Source organism: Corylus avellana, chromosome 9, assembly GCF_965113065.1.
Source record: "Corylus avellana chromosome 9, dhCorAvel1.hap1.2, whole genome shotgun sequence".
Taxonomy (NCBI): Eukaryota; Viridiplantae; Streptophyta; class Magnoliopsida; order Fagales; family Betulaceae; genus Corylus; species Corylus avellana.
The window spans coordinates 7657090-7672995 of NC_142498.1; the positions used below are offsets into that span (position 1 = coordinate 7657090).

General features: G+C 35.5%; 2 long non-coding RNA genes and 1 pseudogene across 4 annotated transcripts; all 3 read right to left on the reverse strand.

Annotated features, from left to right (window-relative positions):
- Window positions 1-383: 383 nt before the first annotated feature.
- Window positions 384-7379, reverse strand: LOC132190173 (uncharacterized). Its single transcript, XR_009441098.2, has 5 exons — window positions 7304-7379; window positions 6215-6264; window positions 3505-3580; window positions 2678-2739; window positions 384-999 (listed from the first exon to the last, which is right to left on the reverse strand). It is a non-coding gene; the product is annotated as an uncharacterized LOC132190173 (long non-coding RNA).
- Window positions 7380-7466: 87 nt separating this feature from the next.
- LOC132189262 (uncharacterized) lies at window positions 7467-8619 on the reverse strand. 2 transcript variants are annotated; one of them, XR_009441023.2, is made up of 4 exons: window positions 8489-8619; window positions 8310-8408; window positions 7863-8223; window positions 7467-7740 (listed from the first exon to the last, which is right to left on the reverse strand). It is a non-coding gene; the product is annotated as an uncharacterized LOC132189262 (long non-coding RNA). The 2 variants fall into 2 exon arrangements; XR_009441027.2 differs by lacking the exon at window positions 8310-8408 and having other exon boundaries at window positions 8489-8613.
- A 294-nt stretch (window positions 8620-8913) lies between these two features.
- LOC148583655 (uncharacterized) lies at window positions 8914-15689 on the reverse strand (annotated as a pseudogene). Its single transcript, XR_015909079.1, has 4 exons — window positions 13000-15689; window positions 10775-11645; window positions 9786-10691; window positions 8914-9591 (listed from the first exon to the last, which is right to left on the reverse strand). The product of XR_015909079.1 is annotated as an uncharacterized LOC148583655 (transcript).
- Between the last annotated feature and the right edge of the window lie 217 nt (window positions 15690-15906).

Here is a 15906-nt window from a genome sequence, read left to right on the forward strand (position 1 = left end):
AACAATATACCAATGCTCTAATCATATTATGAATACTTAAAGTTTGCCAACCAAAGGGTATGACTGTTTACTCCTTAAGCTATTGATTTCCCTAAACAATGAATTAGGCATTTGTGTCTACTCTAATTCTTTTCTTTCTTAAAGGATTTAGCATGAGTATTTACTAAGTTGTTCATTAAGGAAGCATAAATCTATGGAAATCGATAAACACATGTAACCTAGGGCATGGGTGTCTACTCCCGGTTTTTCATGTTGATTAACGCAAGAACCCGTGATTACTCTATTAAGTCCAGGACTTGATCATCCAAATTGATTTAAATAACTAATTCATACCACATGCATATAATGGCCAATCACACACATATGAGGAATTCGATAAAACATGAATTAATCAAGTTAAGCATCACAATATGATTATCATAAAGGTGCCAATATTGATATATTAAAGAAACGTAATTAGAGCTTTATTCTAGCCCTACTAAGGAGTTTAGTTACACATGAGTTTGATATTAAACATCTTCATAAAATAAAATAAAAAGAAAAAGAATAAACCCGAAAACTTGAGCTTGAAGAGACTCCAATTCTTCTCCTTGAAATTGTGTGTCTATTCTATAGGCTTAAGGGTCTATTTATAGGCCTTAAAAACACTCTAAAAACCCTAAAAATCGTAGGTTTTGAGTCTTTGTTCACCTAGGACTTTGAAAACCCTAGTTGGGGTGGAAAAAGGCACTTTCCAGAATAGGGTAGCTGCTGCCTTGTTCTTCACGCATGGGTGCACTCAATCGCGCCCGTGTGCTCTTAATCACAAGTTTGCGATCGAGCCTTCTTCTTGTGAGTGCGAGCGCACGCCTTATACTCACTTCTTGGCTTGGAACTCTTTGGAAGTGCGCTCGAGCACAGGTTTAATGTGATCGATTGCACTGTCAAAACTTCTAGCTTTTCCTAAATTTGCTCTTTAAGCCCGATACTTCCAAAAATGCTTCATTTGCTTCCAAAAACCTATAAAACAAAGAAAATACCAAAAAAAAAAAAAATTGCACAATCTGACAAAACTAAGGAATTAACAAATATAAATTACGGGGCTAAAATATGGATATTTTAGTACTTATCAGTGTAGGCCACCCGAGGTCGGACTCGGTCATGCCACTAATGTTATGTATGGTAGCATACAATGGTTGGGGCACCGACATTGTATTACAGGTCCCTCGAGACAGTGCCAACCTTGCTGAGAGGAGGTAATATCTTGGGTAGACCATACATGAGAGTTATGACCTATAAATCACTAGTTTTTCATGCATTAATATACTTAGTCAATTGCTGCCGGGAGTACACCCCACTTTTATTAACCAAACAATACTTTTATGGTGTATTAACGAAGACAACACCTCTTTTAAATGTTTACTAAAACTGCATGTTTATTTCTGCTTAAATTGACTCAATCATGCCTAATTGTGAGGTTTACTTACTAAGTCATTAGACTTACATTGTTATTACATTTTAGGAAGTTGTCACTAGAACCCAGGAGTGGCACAATTGCCACTACGAATCTTGCTTTAGAATCTTCATAATGCTGACAGATTTGATTATTATTATCATTAGTTGCTCCATGTCTTAATTTTGAGGAATATGATTGTCCATATGATGATTTAATAGTTTTCTCAGATTTATATTACCTTCCTATGCATTAACTCTAATAATGCTTAAAGGGGTGATTCCTCATTTAGCCACATGTTGGTTGAACTGGGTAATTGCTAATAACTCTGCCAGGTTAGCCAAGGCTAATTTTGGGGGCGCTACAAAAGGTGTGTCAGAACGGGACATGTAATGGGAATTTACTGTTTCCTCGTTAGGAGTGCCATCGATATGAGACATGTAACAGGGAGTTACTGTTTTCTCGTAAGGAGTTGTGCCAGGACAGGACATGTCACTACAAAAATTATGGTCATTAGGGGCGACTTGGGTCACCGCTAATGAGCAAAAAGTTACTGCTATTTACAAATATCGACAACACGCGACCGCTATTTGGTGGTTGGTAGTAAGCCGACGGTAAAGCTAAATACTGGCGACTTTCAAAGTTACCGCTAATGACAACTCATTAGCGGCCACTCTAAGTCGCCGCTAATAAAATTTGTTTTTGCTGGAAAAAAGGGTTCAAAATGGTTCCACGGTCACTACTATTGGTATATCATTAGTGGCGACCACCAAGTTACCGCTAATTGTATGTCATTAGCGGCGACATTGAGTTGCCGCTAATGATATAAGAAAATTTTAAAAAAATTAAAAAAATTAAAAAAAGTCAATAGCGGCCACATGGAGTTGCCGCTATTCCGCTATCTTTAGCGGCAACCTGTAGTTGCCGCTATTCGTCTGTCATTAGCGGCAACATAGAGTCACCGCTATTTATCTCATTAACGGCAACTTAGAGGTTGCCGCTAATGAATTAAAAAAAAAAAGAGCATATATATATATTGGGATAGCACGTGCAATACATTATAGTGTAAACAATGATAACCTAGGACAATAGATATAACTCACTTAAATTCAGGGCATCCTACTTCTCGATTACTCAAAAGCAACTTGCTGGAAATTTCCAAAACCATTTTCGGTTATGAAAAATGAAAGGAATCTTATTTATAAAAACAAAATAACAAAAAAGCCATATGGGTCAGAAGTGCACCATTGTTCGTCAATATTCTCTTTCCTGCGTATGTGCTTGTAAGTGCATAATGCTTCTGATGCCTGGAAGAGAGAGAGAGAGAGAGAGAGAGAGAGAGAGAATTCATATGCAAACACTACACGCTTGAACCAGGAAAGAAAAAACTCCAGAATAACATTATTCAAAAGCAAGAATACAAGAAAAATACATTACTTAAAATGGGTCCTGTTCAAACAGCTATATACCTCCTCATGGAGTAGAAGAGTGCAACTTCCACCCACATATCCAACAACAACATATTAACCATTGAGAAATTTTCTTACGGTAAAAAAGATTCCTTTTATAATTGCTCACTCAACAACTGGTACCAATGAAAAACATGTTTCATGATTAAATGGTTAGGAATTATTTTCACTCTTACTGTTAATTACACTTGGCTACAATATGGATAATATAAGGAAAGGAGACAAGCACTCTATGCTGTGATGACCTACAATGCAAGCAAATTGGACAAATCCGAGTGGTCCAATATATGTTAAGCAATAAAAAAATCTATTCAATTTCTAAATGTAAGCACCTATCTAAAAAAATGCATGGGAGTGTGAGGCATGAGACTTGAGAGACATCCATATAAGACGCTAACCATTAGCATGCATCATTAAACATGCCCTCCAAATCAGGATGAATGGTCCACTCCCAAATAATTAGTTTTATTGGGACGATAAGTCGATAACCAAATCACAGTCAATATAAAGACAACAAGCTATCACGAGGGTTAACACAAATTCCCGTTGTACAATACCTAGGAATTTGTAAAACATGAATTGACAAGGAATAAGTAAACATACGAAAACCGCCATTGGCACTCGATAAGCAGTTTTCCGGTATTCACGAATCACTTGAGAAATTTGTGAATGCGTCCTCCTTAAAATACAGAAAAAATAGTTGATTACCATTTAAAAAATGAATTCAACATTTGACAACACGAAATATCAATGTCTTGATACTTGGGAGCTCGTAAAATCTTCTGTTAAACTTCTCAAGTAATTCTATGGAAACTACAAAAATAATTGACATCATATGACCCAAATTCTTTATAATTCTTAGTTTTTCAGATCAAATTAGAATTGCATATGATAGGGGATCAGTTGTAATATGAAAATTTTTAACTATAACTTTGCATGAGAAGATAGGCAATCCTTATTGTGGCATTGAAGTGCAATAGTGTCAGAAACAAAACCTTACAACTAAATAACTAATTTAGCCGCCCAAACATAGGGAATTATAGTTGAAAACTGCAATGCTTCCCATGTCATAAACTGCAGTATTTTAACATAAACTTTGTAACTATTACATTTCAGTGTATATACAAATATTAAGATATTTTGTTCTCACTAAACATATGGCTTTATGAAGTGGGCCGTCCAGTGCTTATGTGAAGTTTCTAAAATATTCACAATTACTTTATAAAGAAATAGTCCATCTGAAATCACAAATTTCCACAACCTATTACCTGACTAAACAAACAACACAAACAAATAAATAGAAGCTCCCAATTAAAGAGATTAGGATAAAACTTTACGATGCATAATATATGGTTGGTGTTGCCTTTTTCTTTTGATTCTTGTTGTTTGCTGCAGATTGAGCTGGCTCACTATTGGGGGAAAAAAAAAAAAGCATATATATATATTGGGATGGCACGTGCAATGCATGTGCTTCATTCCCTATATTATGTATCACTATAATTGTTACCATTATAATTTTAATAATATACATATATTATCCTATAAATAGATTTAATGTCTAGATTATTGAACAAGTATGCATAAACTTTTTTGAAAAGTAAGACTATAAAATTGAGTAAAAATGATGTACCTAAAGAAAACAAAAGAGGTTTAATTTAGATATCACACATAAGTTGTTACTTCAAATCAAAGGTATTGAAAAATATATAGCACACATTCATGTTCATGGTGTGTATCTCAACCAACCTATAGGTACATAAAATAGTTTTCCATCAAATGTTTCTTGATTATAATACATCATGGACCTTGGAAATGTATTAAGTTTAGAGTAAACCATGTTGCCATGAATAGCAAAACTTTAAAAGCATGCATGTATGAATTATCACCATAATAACACATCTATTTTTATATTTTCTTTTCAACAATAATAATAACTTGTCCATAAACACTACCAAGAGTATGCACCATCAAAGCATGCAACTAACTCGATACAACCAAACTATTAGAAACTACAATTAGCACAAGCTTTCTATCATGATACAGTATTTACTTAGCTAAAATGAAACACTCAAGAATGACAACAAAGAAAGATAGCAACTCCAAACACGAGCCTGATTCACGGTATGGAATGATGATATAATCTGTAATGCAATGTTGGATGCTGCAAGTTTCACTATACAAATAATTTGGTAATGAAAATATTATAAGGTCGAATTGGACATATTATAAGGTCATATTTTTTTCAAAGCTAAGTATCATGTATACTCTATTGTTAATAGGAGGAAATGATTGATATCTAAAGAAAAAAAAAAGTAATGTCCTTAAAGTGGGCTAGTTGAAGGTTTGGCTATGTAGATATCAACATCACTGCACACAAATTAAGACCTCTTCATACTAAACATAGATTAACCAACTCAAAATTCCAGCAAGATGGATGCTACCACCATGGAGATCATCTAGTTACTACCTCAAACTATATTTTATAGTTGAGGAGAATCCCACCCTCTAAATATTTTCTTATCGCACATAAACACAAAGAAAGGTAAACATGTATGCACACCTGAAATTATTTTTGGTACTTGGTGTGAATCTCATTCTCCATTTTTTATTACAAAACACACATAGAAACACAGTGAAGTACTACCTCATGTATTCTAAGTGAGAGATTGAATGAGTCAAGATTGATAAAATAACATTCTACATTGCAAACTTGGTTCGGAAAGGTTGTAAACATGCATTTTTTTTTCTCACCAATGATACAAATAGAAATAATCATTAAACTGAAACAAAAGAGAAAACAAATTGCCAAAACCAATAAGTGAACATGGCACTACACCTATTAACAAAATCAAATAGAATCCATGAGAGACAATTAGGGAATATTGTAACAAAGGCAAGAACAATCGCCTATAGCTAAAATTTCAGGATGGAAAGAGAAAGAGAGACATGAACCAAGGTATATGAAGAAGATGAAGAAATATTGTATGAAAGCATACACTGATATAGCATCTATATGTACCTCAAAAACTCAATTATGTTCTCAGTGTAAGGAGAGGAGTTTAATGATGGAAAAGACCAAGGGTAGTAATTTAACTTTTGGACACACGCACAAGCATCACAATCCAACAATAAGGGCATGAGCTGCATCACATGGAAACTCAACAAAACTATAGGCTCAAAAGCATGTAAATAATATTAAAATTAAGAGTGCATCTATGTAATGCCAATCAAGCTACACCGGGTATGAAAGCCATTCTCCACAGTAATCAAATTAATATGAAGACAATACATTGATGGAAGGAAGTAATCTTACCATTGACTGAGATTCAAGTTTTGCTCTCAATAATGGGTGCATTACTCATCCTATACAAAAAAAAAAAAAAAAAAAAAAAAAAAACAGAGCAAGGAGTTATAAATGCAAAGAAATGAAAGCTAAACATAAGCTTCACATATTCAGAAGTACTACCCCTGGACATGGGAGGACATCAGCAAAAAACAGAGTTAACAAGCAAAGTCAATAAAAGTGCAAATCATTCAGTACATCTCCCCAAAAGGAGAAACAACATAAACAAGCCCTGTTAAACAAAGTGTTTCAAGAATATGACAGTATCAAATAGAAAAGTAGTTTAATGATTAAGTACCAAGAAAACAGGTCATTGACTTCCTTGCGATTGATTCTAATTTTAAACACATACAAAATCCCAAAACATATAAACACATAAACATACACAGCAAGAGAGAGAGAGTGAGGAGCATAGGAGGGAAATGTTTATAATTTTTTAGAGAAGAGAGAGGACAATAACTTTGTTATGATATTCAGAGTTGTCCAGCACACCACATTGGTATATTAAGTTGAAGCGTATTCCATGTATTGATCAATATATCATTATTTTTCTTTATTTGTTTATGTATGCTCCCTCCAAGCACAATTAGTACGATGATTCAATTGCCTTTACTTATGATTTTGGGGCTAACAATATGAAACCTATTACTATCCAATATATCAGTCTATAAAAGCCAAGTATTTAGTTAAACCTCTATTCAAAATCCCAAAACTTGAGCTTGAATTGAAATTTCTTTCAAAATAAAGAAATTCACTAATTCCTTATATGAAAAGTAAATACTGACCTAGTTTGACCCAGTTTTAAGTCTGGTGAGAAGTGACTTGGAAAATATGTTTCCTAACATCTAGTACAAGGGCAATTTTTGAAAACATCACTTGCTGATCTCTCTATGATCAAGTATCGTCTTTAATGCTTTGTTATTTTAGTAACAAAATGATAACAAATGAAAATGAATTAACATATTCCTAACCTAAAACCATAAGTTATGAACTATTCTAGTATTAAATTGAATTAACTTCTACCAACACATGGATGACAATGGGATTGAAATAACTTACCCATTGTTATTTGAGTCCTTTAGCGCTACAACTCCTTACACATCTTCCACTCGTGCCATCCTGTATACACTTAAAAATGAAATATTGTTATATAACAATATTACTCTATTGCATTGTTTACTCAACTTGATAAACATGTCAAGAGAGGTTCACTAACTCAAAGTTCTTAAACAAAAAACTAGTTGAAGTTGTTACCTTCTAACACAAACCAAATTTGTTATAATTTTTGTAATATTAAGACAACTTCTTAACAAAGTACAACAAAAGCTCTCTCCAAGTTCTTAAACAAAAAACTATTTGAAGTTCTTACCCTCTAATACAAACCAAAATTGTTATAATCATTATAATATCAAAACAAAGTCTTAAACAAAATACAACAAAAGCCCCCTCAGACATTGCTTTCGCTTGCTTGAGATCCATAAGAGCTCCCTCCAAGCCTAGGAATAATAGAATTCATATCATAATCAATGATCTTTCTAACAATTGCTTGATATATGTGTGTGAAATTAAAAAAATTAAAAAAATTAAAAAAAAAAAGTGATAGGCAAAATTCTCTTACCCTCCGATTTGTTTTAGTAGCCTATCCATTTTTGCCTGCAAAGCAGTTTGGGATGCTTTTGATTCGTTCATTTCAGCCTTCAAAGCAGCTTGTGCTTCCTGCATAGCAGCTTGTGATTCCTCAAACTTTTCACATTTCTCTAATGATTCAGCTAATTTCTTTTCAGTTTCTAGCTGTTTAGCCAAGCATTAATCATGGTTTTATGTTGATGAGGAATTTGACCAAATAGGTATGGCACCACAACACTGTCCTCTAACATGTCCTGAGCGGTGTCCACCTAGCACCTTTAAGACAATGTCTTGTTGGCTGATATTAACGTTGTCGGAATTGAAGGAATCTATTGATTTCATTTCATTTCATTCTGCACAAGCCATAAAAACCTCAACTAAATAAGTCATGCAAATTCATTAGACATATTCATCATGAGTACTCATTTCATTCACTTACATATTTACTCTCAGCATACTCACTCACAAATTTCCCATCCTTTTTTCTAACATGCGTTTCCATGTAGATTTCTATGGGATTGGGTATGGCCTTAGTAATCTTTGCTTGCACATAATTCACCTAATTAGTTGGTACATTGAAGAACATTACTATAAAACCTTAATACTATATATTCTTACCTTTTTGTGAATAGCATTGACAAATGACGAGGTGCCAGTGTTATGATTTGTTTGCATCTCTGCTCTATTTTTCTTATTTCGCTCAGATTTTTTTTGCAAATTCAACCAAACATATTCATTTCATTTTTTATAGCTAAATACAAATCTTAGAAATAATAATTGACTATTTATTTGAATAAGATACATTTACCTTCTACGAGACGGTTTCGAATGAATCACATATAGCAGGCTATTGTTCCGAAGAAATACCTCCTGGAACATTGGCCCTCGCCTCAAGTTTAGCATTGGCCACCACTACCAAATCCTCGCTGTTCACATTTTCAAAATAAATTTTGTAGTGATCTAAGTGCAAATCGGAGCGATGTCTCCTATAGGTCAGACGTAATTGATAATTTAAGCAATCCTTGTACTTCTTTAGCTCCATATCCAAAGCAAACTTACCCTGAGACATAGTAATTACAAAAATAATGGTCAAACATTTGTCACATTATTTGTAGCGACATAATACACATACACAATGAGATTTAAACCTTCACACGTTCTCCCAAGTTCTTCACCATTACATTCAGGACCTTGCTCCAACTATCATAATGGAGGTCGCAATGATCCCACACAATCTTAGAAATTATCCTTGACCACGCCTCGGCATTTTCGCCCACAGGTACCTGATACTTATCATTGAATTCCAAAGTAAGCAGACCATCCTTATTTATCATAGCATTGAACCTCAAATTCTTGTTTTTACCCCTTGGCCATCTAACGGACGTGCTAGCTATTAATCAAAATATGGAAACGTAGTTAGTTGTATCTAGTGAAGTAGTTTGCAAAGTGTATGCAACAAAGTAATAAGAAAAAGACCGTATATTCACTTATAGCTTTTGGTGGGTGCAACTCCTGATGAGTGTATGTGATCAGAAGGCTCTTCGGAAGGATGGGCCTCCGCCGAGCCGGGGGGCACCATTGATAGCATGTCCATATCGTCAACTGCATCAACTAGAGTAGGCCTGTCACGGTCCTCGACATGCACAAGCCTCGACCTTGGTCTCGAACTCGGCCACGACCTTTGCTTTGGCCTATCACCATTTCTAGTTGCTATGATAGATCTGCAAACAACACAAAACAAATGCGGAGCAATCATATAACCATAATATTACATGTTAAATGGTTTGGACGAAAAAAATTGTTCATATACTTAATTTAGTTCATTGCAAATAAGTGGGCAATTTTTAAAAAAAGAAAAACAAAAAATAAAAAATTAGTAGCAAAGCTTCATACAATATGTTAATCCAATTCGTACTTGGTCATTCTGTCTCATAGTCTGTATCATTGTTGCTTGAGGACGACTGCTCATGTTTAGAGTTCTCTGTGTGTTCAGAATCTGTATCATAGTTGCTACTTAACTCTTCTTCATTATCGGAGTTAGTATTATGCTCCTCAATCGAAGGGTTATCGTTAGTGAACATGCTTGCATCAAGTTGCACATATAATTCATCAATAGGTATTGTTGAATCATCTCTATGTAACATAGTAGAATTTTCAACAATGACAATATTACCCCCCAGCACATTCATTTTCCAGTTATACCTCATTGTTGGTTCTTTGGTCATCATTGTCACTATCTTCCCCTACCACTGTTGGATTGTAGTATGTGTTTCTATTGGTCAACACCTGCGCCACTTTCCAACTACCACCCAATTTAGGATCATTCAAGTAAAACACTTGCGCATCTTGGCATGCTAATATGAACGGGTCGGACTCATACCATTTACGAGAAGTATTCACAATTGTAAAACCTTGTTCTTTTCTTATTCCCCGCGTATTAATCCTAGTGTCCCACCAATCGCACTCAAATAGATACACCCAATTTCGGCTTGGGTAACATAACTCAAAAATATTCTTCAACTCACCATAGTACTCATCGTCTGACGTGTTGTACCCACCTTTAACACCAACTCCACTGTTCTGGGTAGTACGAGCTTCTGCACATTCTTTTGTGTGAAACCTAACCCCATTCACAATGCAACCTTTATAGGATCTAACTTGACGATCAAGCCCAAGTGAAAGATGATATAATTGTTCTGGGACATTTTCTGCATTACGCCCACCACTATATATATTATCTCGAAACCAACGCTCAAATGTGGCCTCATGCTTCTTCTCAATATCATGGCCGCCTTCCCTTTCGATTATCTGATAGTGTTCACTGCATATAAAAGTGTATGTTGTTAGTAATCATCTAGTGTCATGAATGAACATAACGTAAGGAATCCACAATTATACACTTACTGAAAGTATGAAGCCGTTTCATTACAGTTGCTAAGCACATACCATCGAGCTCTTGCAAAAATGTTCTCATCAAGTGTCACATATTTTACCGCACCCAACGGTCGAACTCGCTGAGAGAACACATGAAGGCCTTGTTCCGTTTGTTCCAAACAGCCATCAACATTTCGCTCTTCACAGTTCCATCTTGTCTCAATCCCACGAAGATACGTTGAGCAAAACGTCAAACACTCATCAACTAAATAAGCCTCAGCAATTGAACCCTCCGGTCGCACTTTGTTCCGCACACTCCTCTTATGTTTACCAAGCGTCCTTTCCATTGGATACATCCAACAGTTTTGTACTGCTCCCCCAAGCTCAGCATCTCGAGGTAAATGAACAGCTAGATGGACCATAACATCAAAAAATGCTGGTGGAAATATTTGTTCCATCTTGCATAGAATGACGACAATGTCAACCTTCATTTGCTTCAAAATATCTACTTTTAATGTACGTGCACACAACTGCTTAAAAAAATTACCCATCTCAATCAATGTTGTTTCTATTTCAGGCATTAATTTTCCACGGATTGCAACAGGAAGTAAGCGCTGTAAAAAGACATGACAATCGTGGCTTTTCATTCCTGATATCCTGCCAGGTTGCTTGTTCACACATCAACCAATGTTAGACGCATACCCGTTAGGAAATTTCACACATTTCAGCCACTCACATAACCGGTTCTTCTCATCTCTTGTCAAAGCGTACGCCGCAAGTGGCATCGTGGTGGTGGCACCGTTTGTCCGCAAGTGCAATTCTTTACGTTTACCCATCTCATGTAAATCTCTTTGTGCGTTGGTTGTGTCCTTTGTCTTCCCAGGAATATTCATCAATGTACCTGATGTGCAAAATATCTACCTAAATTAATAGGTAAATAATTGTACGTTTTACCTGCAAGTGCACAAGGTCAACATAGTAGAATATGGTGCAAGTACAAGATCATTCCCGCGAGGATTGCTGAATTTTCGTTTAAAAATAAATTCCTTAAGTAAAACAAAGATTGATTGAGTTGGTAATGATAAAAATGTAGGGCTTTGATATCCACCACTAATTATATTCAGCTAATATAACAATATGCCAATGCTTTGATCATGTTATGCATATCTAATGTTTGTCAACCTAAGGGCATGAGTATATACTCATTAAGCTATAGATTTTCCTAAACAACGAATTAGGCATGGTTATATACTCTAACTCTTTTCTTTCCTAAAGGATTTAGCATGGTATATACTAAGTTGTTCTTTAGAAAAGCATATGTTCAATGGAAATCGACAAACACACTAGGCCTAGGGCATGGGTGTATACTCCCGGTTTCCCATGTTGATTAACCCAGGAATCGCGGTGTGGATTCTTTTGTTACTTATGTTAAACCCAGGACTCGGTCATCCAAATTGATCTAACTAACTAGTCCATACCACATGCATATGTTGATCAGGCACACACATATGAGGAATTCATGCAAGCAGGTATTAATCAAGTTAAATAGCACAACAAGATCATCACAAAGGCGCGAATATTGAAATATTAATTAAACATAACTAGGGCTTCAATCTAGCCCTACTAAATAAATTAGCTACACATAGAGTTGATGTTAAACATCTTCATAAAAGAAAAGAAAGGAAAAGAATAAACCCGAGACTTGAACTTGAAGAGCTCATATTCTTCTCCTTACAAAAGCCTCCTTATTCTAGAGGCTTAAGAGTCTATTTATAGGTTTTAGAAGTCCTTGGCAAAGTAGTAAATCTAGGGATTTCGTATGGTTTTGAGACCTATTACAATTGGGAGTTGGAAAATCCTAATATGGAAAGAGGGACACTCTGGCTGCCACTTGATGTGTCTCCTGCGCATGGGTGCGATCAATCGCAACTCGTGTGCGCTCGATCGCAGGTCTGCGATCGATCATCTTCTGGCATGCGCTCGATCTCTCCTAGCCTGATTTGTGTTTAATCCTCTCGGGTACTGCGCTCGATCACAGGTACCCTGTGATCGATCGCAGTGTCAGGGAGCTCCAATTTTCTCCATCTTCTCTCTTTGAGCCCAAATCATCTAGATTTACTTCATTTTCTTCCAAAAGCCTACAAAAGTATGAAAAACACAAAAAGGAATTAAAATGGCCTAATTAACTAAAATCAAAGGATTAAAACATGCAAGTTAAGGGCTGAAAATATGAATATTTTAGCACTTATCAGTACCCAAGATACTATCATATATGTTCTTCTCAATATGCATGACATCTAAATTGTGTCGTAGTTTCAATGTTGACCAGTAAGGCAACTTAAAGAAAATACTTTTCTTCCTCCAATTCGACTCATTTAGATCAACACCACTTGTACGATGCTTTCTCTTGTTCCCACTATGTTTCCCAAACTGCACATTTTCAACATGTATTAGTTGTTGCAACAGTTGATCTCTAGGCATTTCTTCAGGTTCCAATCTATGCTCCTCTGTACCATCAAACAATTCTCTTTCTTGGCACCACACATGGTCTCGAGGAAGCCACCTACGATGACACATGTAACACTCTTTAGACCCATACTTCAACCTATAAGACATTGTATCCTTGTTACATATCGGACATGCCAGCTTTCCCATTGTAGAATACCCAGACAAGTTCCCATACGTGGAAAAATCATTTATAGTCCATAGTAATGCTGCATACAACTGAAATGTCTCTTTAGTTGCAGAATCATAAGTGGTTACACCTCCATTCCATAATTCATGCAAATCATCAACTAGAGGCTGCAAATACACATCAATGTCGTTTCCAGGTGATGTGCAACCAGGGATAATTAATGACAATATCATATTTGGATACTTCATACACATCCATGGAGGTAAATTGTACGGCATTATTACTACTGGCCATATGCTATATGTGGTACTCATATTACCAAATGGGTTGAAACCATCACTTGCCAAACCAAGTCGCACGTTGCGGGAATCACGAGCAAACCATTAATGTTCTTTATTAAACTCTTTCCACGCAAGACCATCGACTGGGTGTCTTAGAGTGTTGTCGTCATCTTTTCGTTCATCTTTGTGCCACCTTATATGTTTGGCCATATCTTTTGACGTAAACAATCGTTGCAACCTCGGTTTTATTGGGAAATACAGCAAGACTTTTTGAGGAATTTTCTTGCCACTACCCTTAACACAACTCCATCTTGAAGTGTTGCATGTTGGGCATTTTACTTTATCAGCATGTTCCTTCCAGAAAAGCACACAATCATTCTTGCATGCATGTATCGACTCATAACCAAAACTCAAGTCTCGGTAAAATCGCTTTGCTTCTCAGTACGAGCGTGGCAATGTCTCTCTATCAGGAAAGGCCTCCTTTAACAATTTAATTATCATATCGAATGCCTTGTTACTCATGTTGCAAATTGTCTTTATATGAAGCATCTTCAAAATGGAAGCTACTTTTGTAAATTTATTACAGCCTAGATAAAGTTCACCCATGCCATCTTCCCATAATCGACCAAAAGGGGTTCTATATTCGTGACCGTTAGTTGTCAAACCTGGAGTAGTAGAGGGCTCACCTATGTTGGCTTCAAAAAATGTCCCATTTGAACATCGCCTAACAATTCTTTTGATCTCTATCCTCACATTTGTATCAGTGTGTAAGTTGGCAGTCACGTTTATACTATACGGATCTTCTTCACCATGAAATATCCATAGATTGTATGTGCGATCAATTTCATGTTCATACAAGTGACTCTCCACCAATTCAATATGACGAAAATATCGATTTGCATAATCACGACATGGACACCTCATAATACCATTTACATCCACACATTGACACACCATTCTAAGGAATTCTTCAACACCTTTTAGATATCGATCGGAACATCGAGTAGGTTCTTGCATCCAACTCTTATCCATCTCTATTCACTATCACAAGTTACTCCTTATCTACATTTAATCACAGGCGTGTTTAGAGAAGTTTTAATTTTCTGTCACAATTATCAAATTTTCAAATTTATAAGTCACTCACGAAAGCTTTTAAGTACAAGATTCAAGATATATATGCAAAGTAATAATAAGTCTTACTTATTAATACTAGTACTAGTACTATGATTAATTTCTTATGAAGTCCTTTAAAAAAAAAAAATTGTTTTCTATGAAGTGACCTAAACTAATTTTTAACTTCACAAACAATTCCTTTTGAATTTTGATTTTTTCACGCAAAAAATTCTAGTTCCACCCTTAGTCAAACCCTCTCATGTCAATATCTTGGATCTCCTTAATCTTTTCAATCATTTTTGCCATCTTTAGGAGCTAGCTAGGTTTACAATAGTGAGATCCTATTAATTGTCTTTCCTTCTCTTTAAGTTCTTTAGTCGTTTTTTTATTCCCAAGAGGTAGTTGTACAATAGGGACACTTGATAAATTATTTTAGTTTGTAACTTAATTTTGGTTTAATGCTCAAAGTATCATCTGATTAATCTCTCAACATGTTTATATAGGGATCACTTGAATCATATGAGGATTTCTACCACATTTATATCATATGTGTCTCATATGTAGTAAATATAGCTACAAATAAAGTTTAAAGGTGGTGCATAAAAGGAGTGGTAGGAGGCTACTATTTACATAGCTACCTTATCCTCATTTTAACATATCTGCTCTAATGACATATCTGCAACTTTATCCTCATTTTGCATATATAAAAGCTTTTACTTTATGATCAATTATATGTCTAATCATATAAAAGACATGAGTAACATGCGTGAGTAGAGGAGAGGTACATCCAAGCAATGCCAATAATTTAGGTGTAAAAGAAATCTTTTTATGAGTGAAGTTGCTAATCAAGCATAGACAATATAACATACTGCAGAACTTCACAGCTAATAAAAATTAAAGCATTCATCAAGTTAGAAGCCTTACTTGAGCTTCAAGGATTGTCAATAGAGTCTTCGTTCTTTGCAAAACCCCAAGTTCTATGTGTTTTCTCTTCACAGAATCGTAGAACTATTCCACCAAAAAGGCTCGAACAATCCTACAAAACAATTGGGACAGATGCTCATTTACCCAAGCACACACAAGAGAAAGAGAGATGGATAAACTGTAAATTCTTGTGTCTATGAAAAACAAAC